Raw genomic sequence first — 13,462 nt, 5'->3', positions numbered from 1 at the left:
GGACCCCCCTTTCCCACCGCTCTGCCCCGCGGCCCCGCAGCACCGGCTGCTGGGTGGGGGAGCCCCCGATCGGCCCCAGGGCTGGGCAGGGGGCTCGGGGACCCCCCCGGGGCGGATCCGTCCCCCGGCCCGAGCCCCAAATTCCGCTCCGGGGCCGCCGGGCTCTGTCGGTCCGCCTGGCAACCGGTGAGTCATCGAAGAGAAAAGCTCTGGTTGGCTGAAAATTGTTTACCGCGTCCTCTGATTGGCTGGAATTCTCGTCCTCTGATTGGCTGGAATTCTCAAAGGCGCTACGCCCGGCGGGTGTCCCTGGGAGCTGCGGAGTCCAGGCGGGAACCTTTTCCCATTTCTTTATGTTCTCTGAGACCTCTTCCGGATTTCTTTCTCTCCCTTTCTCGTCCCCATTTCTTGTTCCGTTCAGTCCACGTTCAATAATCGCCGGTTGCGTTCCCACGCTCTCATTCGCTCCTTCACTGGGGCAGAGGCGTCTCTCCCTCGCGGGGTCGTAATCCATGGACAGGGTCCCTTCCCACCCCAGTCCCTGGAAAATTTCCATCAAAGCCACCTTTGCTGTGTGCTCTGGGAGCCCACAGAGCTGCTGGATCTTCTCCCCTTGGGAGAGAAGCTCCTTGGGAGGCACGGCAGGAGCAGCACCCTGGGAGCCTCGGGAATGCCCCTCTGGGATCCACGGCACACACTGCCAGGGTCTGGAATTCCAGTTCTCCGCTATGAAAAGATGTTCCTGCCCTTGAGGGCAAAGCTGTCAAAAAGGAGCCAAAAGCCAAGTGGAGCAAGATCTTACAGTGGCATTTCACTGCCAGCCTTCATAACTTCCCCCATGGTTGTTGTAGCTCCTGAATTGGGAATTAAATCCGGGCACGGTCTTTGGTGTGAGCTGCCCTGCGTGAAGGGAGACACTGAGAGAGAAACAGAGCAGACAAAGAGAGGCAGGAGAGAAAGGAGGGCACAAACGCAGTCAGCTGAGAAGGTGGCACTCTGAAAACAGATCAAAACTGACTGAAAAGGAATATAACAGAAAGGAATAATTTTGCACCTTTTATTTACTATCAAAATACAATTTCTTCCCCTTCTCACGAACCTCTTGCCAGTGTCATTCAGCAGGGCTGTCAGAAAGTCCTTCATTCTGGGTGGATGTTCCAGGCTGCAGCCACAAGGAAAGAGGGAATGGGGATTTTCCTGCTCCTGGGGTGTTTGACATCCTCAGCTGAGGAGAGGAGGAGGCACCAGAAGGAAAGGGCAGCTGGACTTCACCCTTCCACAGGAAAAACGGGGCGGGGGAATCTCTCATCCTGTCTGCTGCTGCTCCCACAGGGATGTGAGGGCTGATCCCAGAGCCCCAAGGGTCACAGTCAGGGCTGCCCTCAGGAAATGCTCCCCTGGTATTGAAAGGCAGCGTGGGAGCACCTGGATCTTGGGGCACCCAGCTGCTCCTCATGTTTGGAGGTGCCTGAGGAGGGCTGGGATGATGCCAGGGACATCCTGCAGTGACATCCCCCCTGTCCTGCCCTGGGTGAGCTCAGTCCCAAACCTGACCCTGATCCTGGTCTCAGTCTCACTCCATGTTTAGACACACTCACAGTTCTGTATTTAATCTCATCCCAGTGCCAGACTTGTCTAGCCCCAGACCCAATCCCAACCCCAGCCATAGAGCCAATCCCATGTCCAGCCTTAACCCCAATCCCAGCACTAATCCAAACCTCAGCCCCAACTCCAACCCCATCCCCAATTCCAGCCCCTTCCTAAATCCTCAGCCCCAAACCAAATCCCAGGTTCAGCCCTTCTGGGGGTTTGGGGGTGTCTCTGTCCCTCTGACCCCAATGATGTTTGGGTGGGGTCACACCAAGGCTGAGAGGGACAGAGACTGCCCCGACCTCCGCAGGTGTGAGAAGGTCGGAGAGCTCCCCCAGCCCTGAGCACCCTCAGCGGGGAGAGGGACACAGAGCCCCTGGTCCCCAGCCCTGCACAGGCATTGCCTGAGGCCAGAGGGATGGAGACTCACCGAGCATCCCCCAGGGTGAGGGGACAGAGACCCCCGAGCATCCCCTGGGCTGAAAGGGACAGAGACTGCCCCAAGCACCCCCTGGCAGAGGGGTGAGAGGGAGGGAAACCCCCCAGGCATTCCCTGTGGTGAGAATGATGGAGACCCCCTGGGGAATGGCCTGGGGTGACACGGACAGGGACAGCCCCGGAGGAATGGCCTGGGGTGACAGGGACAGGGACAACCCCTCCAAACCCCTGCCAAGCATCCCCCAGGGCGAGAGGCACAGAGACCCCTCGAGCATCCCCTGGGCACTGGACAAAATAATTTGGCAGAAATCAAACTTGGCTCTGCATAAATCACTTTGATGAATATTTGATTTTCCCACAAGTCAGATGCGATGACAAACAAATCGCAAACATTAATAAACTGACAGTACAAGCAATTTTGTGGCAATTCTAAGTTCCACTGGTTCCTGCACAGCTCCAGCTCAGCTGCTAGCACATTCTGATAAAAGTGTAAATTCAGCCCAATACAGATACCATTAAAAGGAAAGTAAACTCTTTGTAGCTGTCACAAAGGTGACAGGGATGAAGAGAAAAATGATTCTCACATTTCACAAAGCACTCAAGCCTGGGAATTCAGGAGTTATTTGGGAATTTAGCTACTTGAGCTGAGCTTCTTGTAGGACTTTTAGCAGCCTTGTGTTCCTCACCATGGGGTGAATGAACCTTGTCAGTCTCGCTGGTATCATTTGCTCCCTTTCCTCCTGTGATTTTAAAAAACATCTCAAGGAAGGATGTCACAGACATTTTTCATAAAATCCTCTCTTTTAGGATTTGTTCTTTCTGGGAAGCTGGGGCCCCAGAAGAAAAATGCAAACAATAATTATCTGCTGATGTGGAATGTAACAGGAGCATCTGTGATTGGTCTTCTGTGAGTGTTTGGATTTGCTGACCACTCACGGGAGAGTTGGTCCTTGCGTTCTGCTGGACACAGAACTTTGTTATTAATTCTTTTCTTTCTATTCTTAGCTTAGCAAGCCTCTGCAACTTTTCTCTTTATTCCTTTTAGTATAGTTATAATGTATTATATATCATATATCAATAAATCCAGCCTTCTGATCATGAACCAAGATTCTCGTCCACTTCTCTTACCCTGAAGACCTTCATCAGGTCGCTGTAATAGAAGGACAACAAAATATTTTCTTTACACTCCGGGCCCACAAAGGCGATTTGCCTCATCAGTTCTCCCATAACTCGCTCAGAGGAAGCTGCAGCCCAGTTTCAAAGAGTTCCTCCAGAGAGAACCACAACCTCCTCAGAGGAGGGAACCATGCTGTTGCCAAAGGCACTTGGGGTCAGAGAACAGTGCCTAAACTCACTGTGCCAAAAGAATTTCACAATCTGGTGAGTCTGGTTAAGAAAAGTGTTAGAGAGATTCCTCTGCCCCAATTAAGGTGATAATGAGACCAAACCCAAAATGAATTTTATTGAACCGTAAATGGGATAGAAAAGGGGGGACAGGAAGGGAATGACAGGAAAAAGAGCCCTCCCCTGGGGCAGGGTAAGTGTGACATTGTCCCCTGTGTGTGTGCCCTTCCCAGAGTGGGGGTTTTACACCTGAGCCAGTTTGAGTAAGGGGGGTGGTGTTCACCCCCTGAGTAGGGATTACCCCACTGTTTCAGGTTGCCATGCAAGATGTAACCAAATGCATGTTTTCAATCCCCACCTTCATCAACTGCTATAAACAGATGGGGCAGTGTTCTTTATCTCTTCCATGACTCAGCCCTGATAACGCCCTCCAGGGGAGATATCTCCTGTGAATGGGCCATTGAGTGTCACTGCAGGACTGATAAAATTCCATCCTCCCATTGTGGGATGCTCCGCCCAGGGGGAGGATCCAAGCATTCCTACCTGGATATAAGCTGACACTTTGCTACACCAGGAGCAGCTTGCCTACTGGATTCCCAGAGGACAAGAGCTCCAGAACCACCACTGGACCTCCAGAGGAAGACCAGACCCTTCTACAGCATCACTGCTTTGACAGAATCACCTTCATCACTCCAACAGGACTGCAGCCACCATTTACTGGGACTGCTGCCACCACCCTGACCAACAGGGTGTCAGGTTATATCCTGACTCTGTCAGTTTAAGGCAGTGTTTCTGTATCATTGCCTTGATCTTAGTTTTCTTTTAAATTGTAATTCTGGTTTAGACCCTCCCTAGGTTTGCCTTCAAACCAGTACAAAAGAAAATGTGCGCACCCTTTGTTTTCTTCCCAGAACAGGATTTCCCATTCCCAAACCTTGGTTGGATGGAGAAGGAGGCTGTGAGGAAGAGGAAGGAGCCCCGGGACACCCAGATAGGTGAGGAGGAAGTCAGTTCCTATTTCCCCCTCTCTCCTGCTCTATCTCCCCGCCCAGCACAGCCCCCAGCTGCAGAACAACCCTGCTGCCAACGCCATCCTGCCGGGGATGCACTGGGGGGATCTCCTTCCCCTTCCCTCTGGCACGGAGCCAAATCCCATCCTGTCCTTGTCCTTCCTTCCCCAGGGAAGGAACTGAGGATGGAGACTAGGGAGGAAAAATCTACATGGCAGAACCTCGTGAAAGAGGCTGTTTTGAGTGATTCTAACACACAGGAATCCAACAGGGAAGAAAAACCTCAGACATCCCCCATGAGGAGGGGCTCCAAACCCAGCCCAGGGTGCTCTGAAGAAGAAAGAGCCACCCTGAGCCAGGAAGGTGGACAGAGCTTCAGCCAGAGCTCAGAGCTGGTGGTCCATGAGCAGCTTCATGATGGGGAGAAGCCCCACAAGTGCTTGCAGTGTGGGAAGAGCTTCAGGCAGAGCAACCACCTGATCAGCCACCAGATGATCCACACTGGGGAATGGCCCTATGAGTGTGGGGAATGTGGGAAGGGCTTCAGCTACAGATCCAACCTTGTGACCCACTTACGAATCCACACTGGGGAGAGGCCCTACCAGTGCACCACATGTGGGAAGAGGTTTCAGACCAGCTCACATCTCCTCCGCCACCAGCGGATTCACACAGATGAGAGGCCCTTCCACTGCCCTGAGTGCGGGAAGGGCTTCAAGCACAACTTCACCCTCATCATCCACCGGCGCATCCACACAGGGGAGAGGCCCTACGAGTGTCCCCAGTGTGGGAAGAGCTTCATCACCAGCTCTAACTTGGCCAGACACCAATGGAGCCACCAGTAAGGGAAGCCCTGCAAATGCCATAAATGCAGGAACAGCTTTATGTACCACTCCAGCTTCATCCCCCATGGGAGAACCCACATTGGGAAGATCCCTGGTGATCCATGTTCCCCATGATCCATGCTGGGAAGACACCTGTCCCGTTTCCTGCCTCTACCAGTATCATGATGTGGCATTGAAAAACATGAGGGTCTTGCCATGGCTGTGTCATTACATTCACTCCCACCTCAGAACATTTCCAGGTGCAGAAAAGGGACTCTCTCTCCCCCTGAGAAGAAGGGTGTCCTTTCCAGACCGGGGAAATTGTGGCCAGGAAGACCCAGCGAGTCGTGTTTTAGGTTTCCCTGTAAACAGTTTCATTTATCCCTTCTGTTATCAATATTGCTTCTGTTCTCTTTGTTCCTTACCTCGTTTCTGTTCCCAATAAATTGTTCTTATCCCAGCCTGGGACCTTTGCCTTTTGTGCTTTCCAGGGGAGGCGGGAGGGCAGCGAGGGCAGCGAGGTTTTAGCAGGAGCAGGAAATTGGGGAATCCCATTCCTGAACCCCGGCCCATGGAAACTGAGCATCCCAGCTGGTCCCAGCCCTGGTGGCCATGGCAACAGCCCTGGGAGCCATGGCTACAGCCCTGGGAGCGGGTCCCTGGCTGGGCCTGTGGGAACCTCTTCCCTCGGGTGCCCAGGGACAGGAGTGGAGGGAACGGCTGCAGCTGAGTCGGGGCAGGCTCAGGTTGGATGTCAGGAAAAGGTTTTTGCCCAGAGGGTGCTGGGGCCCTGCCCAGGCTCCCCAGGGAAGGGTCCCAGCTCCAGGGCTCTCTGAGCTGCAGCAGCATTTGGACAGCGCTGCCAGGCCCAGGCTGGCATTGTTGGGGTGTCCTGTGCAGGGCCAGCAGCAGGACTGGAGGATCCTGATGGGTCCCTCCCAGCTCAGCCAATTCTGTGGTTCTGGGATCCCATGAGCCTGGGGATGGGGCTGCCAATGGTTGCCATGGCAACGGGCTGTGGCTGCAGGCCTGAGCTGGTGTCCATGGCAACCACCCCTGGCATGAGGTCTCCATGGAGCTGCCATAGAAACTGACCATAGCAACAGGGGGCTGGGATTGTTACCATTGAAGCTGACCATAGCAACAGGGAGGTGGGGATGGTTGCCCTGGAAACTGACCATAGCAACAGGGCCCTGGTGATGGTGTCCATGCAATGGTGATGGTTGCCCGTGGCACTGCTGCCATTCTCTGCTGGGGCACTCGGGGCTCTGGCTGAGCAGCAAAGGTGACCCTGAGCCAGGACCTTTCCTTGCCTGCAGCAAAGCCTCGGCATGCAAAGCCCTTCCTGGGGTTGTGCCCTGTGCCAGGAGGGATTGCGCCAGCGGAGCTGACCCAACATTCCTTCTCCCAGACAGCTTTAGGACACGCAACACGGAGAAGCCAGAGCCCACTCTCAGCTCTGCATAGCCCCCCAGCAGAATCCTGAGTTTGAAGCAGCCTGGGAACAGGGTTTAGTGTCAGGGGAGGGGAACTCAGAGCCCTTTTCTGCCCTGTGGGCTGGGGCTCTGCATTTCCAACGGCCCTGCAGATGCCAAAGGGGCCTTTTTGGCTCAGCTGAGAACAGTTCTGCTCAGAGCCTGTCCTAAACCTGCTTCTCCTGCAAATGTGCCCAATGAACCCCCATTTTTTGCAGCCTGTGGTCTTGTGTGGGTACAGGTGTGACAAGTGAAGGATGGAACAGCTCTGCTGGGGGGAGTTCTCTTGTTCTTGTTTTTTTTGGTTTTTTTTTGTTTGTTTGGATTGGTTTTTTGTTCTTTGTTTTGATTTGTTTGTTTGCTTTTTGGATTTTGGGATTTTTTCTCGGTTGCTTTTTTGTTCTTGGTATTTTTTTCTTGTTTAGGTGATGGTTTTGGGGTTTTTTTGGTATGGTTTAGTTTGGTTTTTTATTAGTTTTCTTTGTTTTTTTGGTTTCTTTTTTAATGAACTCCCCCTGTTGTGGAGAGGTTAGTTCAAGAATGGCTTAAAGAAAAAGGCCATGAAACATACAATTGAGAGAAAAGTAAGAGGTAAAAGTAAAAGCAGTTTCTAACAGCTCTCAGCCTTCTGATTTGTGTAAACAATTAGACTCTCTCAGGCATCATTCTATAAACAATGGAGTTCTCAGCTTGTCTTCCCATGGCAAGCAGAACACCGTCCTTGGGAAGGCCTGTTATCCTGGGAACAGATGCAGAGGTTTTGGGAACACTAGTTTCTGTTGTAGTTTCGGGTTTCTGTTTTGGTTTCTGCTTAAGATAAACAATTGTAGGTATTCTAAAACAAAAGGTGTGGTTACAGTTTTCTCTGTTGGCCTATCATGGAGTTGGATTACAGAATATTCATGAAGTTCGTTAGTATTGTTATTTAAGGTGATTGATTGATCAATAAAGTTGAGTTTCGATGCATAACTATGGTCGATTCTCCCTTCATCTCCAACAAATGGTCGACCCCGGACGTGATAGTCGAATTCGGACGTGTCGAATTACGAGGAGCGCTCTTGGGGATAACGGAATACCACGGGAGGTGAGGAAGGTGTCCAGGTTCCGAGGTGCAGCAGCGGAACGGCAATAAGCACGATAAAAAAACGGACGGAGTCTGCCGACGGAGCGGACGGAGTCTGTCGATTCGTGCCGGCCCTAGGCGACCGTAAAGACGGGTCCTAGCTTGGTACGTGTGGCCGAGGTCGGGAGGTGCTGCAAAGAGCGCTCAATTTTATTTAGAGATGGACCGACAAGCCGCATATGATCTTTTTATAACTTTTCTGCAAAAGAGGCAGATTAAGGGAATTGATTTACAGAAGGAGTTACCAGGGCTCTTAGCATACGGTGTAGAGAGGGGAATCTTTGTTAATCCTCATACTATCCATGAATTATCTGAGTGGGGTAAATTTGGTGATTTATTGTGGCAGGCTACTTTGGATGATGATAAAACTGCCAGGAGGTTGGGTAAATTATGGCGGGTCATTAACACTGAGCTCTTACAATTTCAAGCTGAAAAAAGGGCTGCGCGCCAGGCTACTGCCGCTCATGATCGTAATGCAGAATACGATCGAGATAGGGAGTTTGATAAGGACTCCCGCACTCCTCTTGGCCCTGCATCGAGGACGGTTTTATTAACAGCCTCGCCGCCTCCTTCTGCGAGCCAAGCTGCGAGCCAGGTTTCGGGCCAGGCTCCTGTGAGTCACGCTTTGCAGAGCGCTGTATTATCTGTTTCGCCGCCTCCTTTAACAATTCAGCCTCCCCTAACGAGCCAAGCTCCGCGGGGTGCCTTGTTGTCTGCTTTGCCGCAAGCTACACAGAGCGCCTCTGACTCTCCCGTATCTGCTATCTCACAGCAGCCGGGGCCACAAACGTATACTCCGTTCCCAAAAAGCAATCAGTCGGTCCCTGGGTCGGAAAACGACTTGGCGGTGACGATTGCTCGGGATAGAAGAGATGCATGGGCAGCCTTGGCCAAAGATGCCATGGACAAGGGAGACCGGGAGCTAATGAGCATGGCTAACGAGCTGGCTTGTCCAGTTGTCTTTACCCCCCAGGCGGGGGGGGGCCTTCAGGCGACGATCAGTGCTCTGGACTGGAAAATGTTATCTCAGTTACGAGCAACTGTCAGCCAGTTCGGTTTTAAGAGTGAGCCAGCTAGGCAAATGCTAGACTATATTTTTGACACTAGCATTCTCCTTGTTAATGATTGCCGTGGTATAGTAAAATTAATTTTTACCCAACATCAACAATTGTTATTTAATGCCCACTGGCAAGGACTTGTAAATGAGTGCGTAGCTGTTCAAAGACAGCCAGGTGACCCTTTGCATGGTGTCACTGTAAATGAACTTATGGGTCTGGGACCTTTTCTTCGAACTGAGGCACAAGCTTTAATTGGCCAAGAGAAGTGCCGGGAAGCAATGAGGTTAGTCAGACTCGCAATAGATAGAGTAAAGGAACCAGGAGGCATACCTGTATATATGGGAATTAAGCAAGGTAGAGACGAATCATTTGGTGCTTTCATAGATAGAGTTGCTGCCGCGATTGAGAGAGCAGGTGTCGCAGAATTTATGCGCGGGGCTCTTCTCAAACAGTGTTCAATTCAAAACTGCAATTCGGCCACTAGAAATGTACTTAATACCTTAGGTGCAAATTGGACTATAGAGGAGGCATTAGAAAGAATGGCACTTATACCAACTGAACAACAGGCTCTTGTAGTAGATGCCATAAAACAGTTAGGAATAGGTTTACAAGAACAGGCAAAATCCGCTCAGAATCAGGTATTAGCCGCTCTTGCACCCCTTCAAACATCGGCTGCACTTACAGCATCAAATAAAGAGGACCACTTGCGCCGGGAATGCCAAGCACCTTCAGAAGCCATCGCTGCATCATCGGTGCTCTTTCCTGCCCCTAACCCGACACCACAGGGAGCCACCGCGGGCGAAGCTGAACGGCCGCGAAGGGAGTAACCCGCAGCGCAAAGCAGAGATGAATTAGCAGAAGGATTCAACAGGACTTTGGACTTATAGTTACGGTAAAGGGATTTTCCATATGGTTTACGGATTAACGGAAATGTGTGAACTCGGCACGGGCGCGCCTCTATGGCCAACGGGAGGCAGCGGCGGGGAGAGCGGAGCCACCGCGCGGAAGGAGCCGCGCCGACTCGGGATCAAAGCCGCCGCCGCGGGAGCCGCGCCGGGAGCGACCGAAGCGCGCCGCGGGGGGAGCGACCGAAGAAGCCGGCGCCGCGGGAGCAGAGCGCCGCGGGGGGAGCGAAGGAGCCGCGCCACCGCGGGGGGAGCCACGCGTGCAGCGGTGCCTGCAGCAGTCAGCCGGCAAACAGTGAGTAAACAAAGAGCCCAGCGCGGGGGGGGAGTTTTCGCCCGCTCCGACACGAGCGCCGCAGGACCGGAGCACTTTTTCAAGCGGGAGCGTTTCTCCCTCCGCCCTGCAGCCGACAAAAGCTACAGTTTAAGACTTAACAGTCGTAATAATTGTGAACTTTTGTCAGCAAAAGAAAAGATTCCTATTGCAATTGAAAGACCAGCGAAACTAAACAAACAACACCAAGGACTATTGCTGTCAGGATGTTCTTCACCTAAGTTGGGAAGATCTTTTGTTCTCCCTAGCACACGCTGTGAAACAAAAGCCCAGCACAGACTGTAAAACAGAAATCAGCGTAAATGGATGCAAGAGTCAGATTTCGGCCGGTTTGACTCGGCATTAGTTATGCTGTCTTGGAAACACCTGTATTACCAGAGACTTTGAACATCAGAAGTCTGGATGGCTGGGTTGATGAAACGTCAGACTCTGGGGCTGTGTTTTGAAAACGTTGAAGATGTTAAGATGTGTTAGAATGATTGTATGAGATGTAATGACTGTGTTTTTGTATTCTTTAAGCTTTGTTTAAATGTGATAGAGGTAAAAGCAAGCACTGAATTCAAAAGAATTTTTTCACAGGTATACCTTGAATAAACTTCTGTTTAAGTGTATTTAAGTATAAAAATGCTATAGCAAATATGTGAAGAAAAGTTATTTTAGCTTAATATTTTAGAATCAGGCCTGTAAGTAAGTTATAGTAAATGCTATATATTATTTCTATAGTAAGTTTTATCTGTTATTAAGTAGTTTGAGTTAAGTTATCTATCAAGTGCCATTAAATGTTAAATACTGTTAAGGTTTAGTTTTGTTAATTATCTCCTGTTAAGTAAGTGATAGATTCTGTTAAGTTTGAATTAAGTGCCGTTAAAAGTTAAATATTATTAAAGTTAAAATTGTTAAGTTTATTTTTGGTCAAGTTCGAGGTCTGCTAAAGCTTAAATTATATATAGATTTGAGTTGTGTGGGATTTGAAGCCAGTTAAGTTCTGTTGAAATTGGTTTCTGTTTAGTTTGAGTGTTATTAAGTCTGGGTAAAGCTAGATTCTGTTTGGATTATATTGGGTTGAGGTGTGTAGAATTTAAAGTCAGGTAAATTTTGTTATAGATAAATTTGAATTAGATTTAAGTGATTTTACATGTTTTGCAAATAAGTCTGCTATAATTAGTCTTGTTAGGCTTCACAGAGGATGAATGAGTAACTGAAATTAACTTTATTTTAATAATTCTGTTTAGTATATTTATTTTAGGCATAATTTCCTCAAAGCAGCTAATTCTGTAAATTACTTTCATATATTCTAAAGTTCTTAGAGCATTAATTTATTGCTGCTTTCTAAGTTTATATCTTCCAGAACACTTTTTTAAAAAAAAGGTTAGATCTTGTTATTTAGGCAAGTTATCATTATTCCACCCTAACATATCTGTGCTAATGCAGCTAAGTCATAAGACAAGCAGGGAAAGGCACAGCTTACATAACTTAGACTGTAGTCAAATAGGAGATCCGTTGTTCTGGAGTAAATGTAAACAAGTGATGGTTTCAGCTCTCCTACCATGGGGTGCTGCAAGCAAAGCAATGACTTTAGCAAAACAAATAGGGTGTTGGACTAAGGGTGAATTAAATAAGACATCACAGATATTAGATATGCTAACTGCAGATGTACAAAGTGTTAATCACGCTGTTTTACAAAATAGAGCTGCTATAGATTTTTTACTGCTAGCACAAGGCCATGGTTGTGAAGAGTTTGAAGGGATGTGTTGCATGAACTTATCTGATCATTCTGTATCTATTCATGCTAAGTTAAAAGAGCTACGACTAGGGCTTAACAGCCTTAAGGAAGAAGAAGGATTGGGAATTGATGAATGGCTTAAGAGTTTAGGATTGGGACCATGGTTAAGAAATCTTGTAATATATGCTATAGGGATATTAGGTGTACTTCTATTGCTTTTATTTATCTTGCCTTGCTTCTGCAGCTGTATCCAAAATATGATCAGTAGAACTATTGAGAAGACCTGGCAAACTAACCTCTTTTCTCTCGAAGAAAAAAACAGGGGAGATGTGGAGAGGTTAGTTCAAGAATGGCTTAAAGAAAAAGGCCATGAAACATACAATTGAGAGAAAAGTAAGAGGTAAAAGTAAAAGCAGTTTCTAACAGCTCTCAGCCTTCTGATTTGTGTAAACAATTAGACTCTCTCAGGCATCATTCTATAAACAATGGAGTTCTCAGCTTGTCTTCCCATGGCAAGCAGAACACCGTCCTTGGGAAGGCCTGTTATCCTGGGAACAGATGCAGAGGTTTTGGGAACACTAGTTTCTGTTGTAGTTTCGGGTTTCTGTTTTGGTTTCTGCTTAAGATAAACAATTGTAGGTATTCTAAAACAAAAGGTGTGGTTACAGTTTTCTCTGTTGGCCTATCATGGAGTTGGATTACAGAATATTCATGAAGTTCGTTAGTATTGTTATTTAAGGTGATTGATTGATCAATAAAGTTGAGTTTCGATGCATAACTATGGTCGATTCTCCCTTCATCTCCAACACCCTGTCAGCTTTGAGCAGAGTTCTGTGACTGTGTCTGACACTTGTCTGTGGCACTGTGCAGTGGCCATGGGGACCTTCCCCGAGGTGTGTGCAGAGGAATCCACATCAGCCCAGGCCGGGGTGGGCAGTGGCCGCTCAGTTCCATGGACTGGACGCGGCTCTGGATGCTTCCCTTGGAGCGACTGCAGGGAGGGAACACTGGGGCTGTCACCGCTGGGGTGTCACACACAGGAACGCTGGGGCTGTCACCACTGGGGTGTTACACACAGGGCAACACCGGGGCTGTCACCACTGGGGTGTTACACACAGGGCAACACTGGGGCTGTCACCGCTGGGGTGTCACACACAGGGCAATGCTGGGGCTGTCACTGCTGGGGTGTCACACACAGGGCAATGCTGGGGCTGTCACCACTGGGGTGTCACACACAGGGCAACGCTGGGGCTGCCTCGCTCCTGCCCTGTCCCACCCAGCTCTGCCAGCACCTCGAGGAGGCACAAAGGCTGAGCCAAAGGGTGAGAATTGCACAAGGGGCTTGGCGAGCAGGGGCCCATTGGGATCAGCCAGTCCAGCCCCTGGCCCTGCACAGACCCCCCAACAATCGCAGCCTGAGCACCCTGGGAGCGGTGTCCAAAGGCCTCTGGAGCTCTGGCAGCCTCGGGTCTATGCCCATTCCCTGGGGAGCCTGGACAGTTCCCAAGCCCCCTCTGGGGGAAGAAGCTTTTGCTGATCCCCAGCCCAGCCCTGCCCTGGCCCAGCTCCAGCCGTTCCCTTGGGTCCTGTCCCTGCTCACCTGGACAGAGATCAGAGAAGCTGCCCAGAGAAGCTGTGGCT

The 13,462-nt window shown here is 49.9% G+C and overlaps 1 pseudogene; it reads left to right on the top strand.

Moving 5' to 3' along the window:
• Positions 1 to 13,462, top strand: part of LOC128943500 (zinc finger protein 850-like) — a 443,444-nt pseudogene that overhangs the window by 19,534 nt on the left and 410,448 nt on the right.

This window comes from Melozone crissalis, unplaced genomic scaffold, assembly GCF_028551555.1.
Source record: "Melozone crissalis strain CALT ecotype California unplaced genomic scaffold, PUWL_Pcris_2 ptg000046l_1, whole genome shotgun sequence".
NCBI classification, from domain to species: domain Eukaryota; kingdom Metazoa; phylum Chordata; class Aves; order Passeriformes; family Passerellidae; genus Melozone; species Melozone crissalis.
The sequence above is the reverse complement of the archived record's forward strand: the minus strand, read 5'-3'. Positions and strand labels throughout refer to the sequence as shown.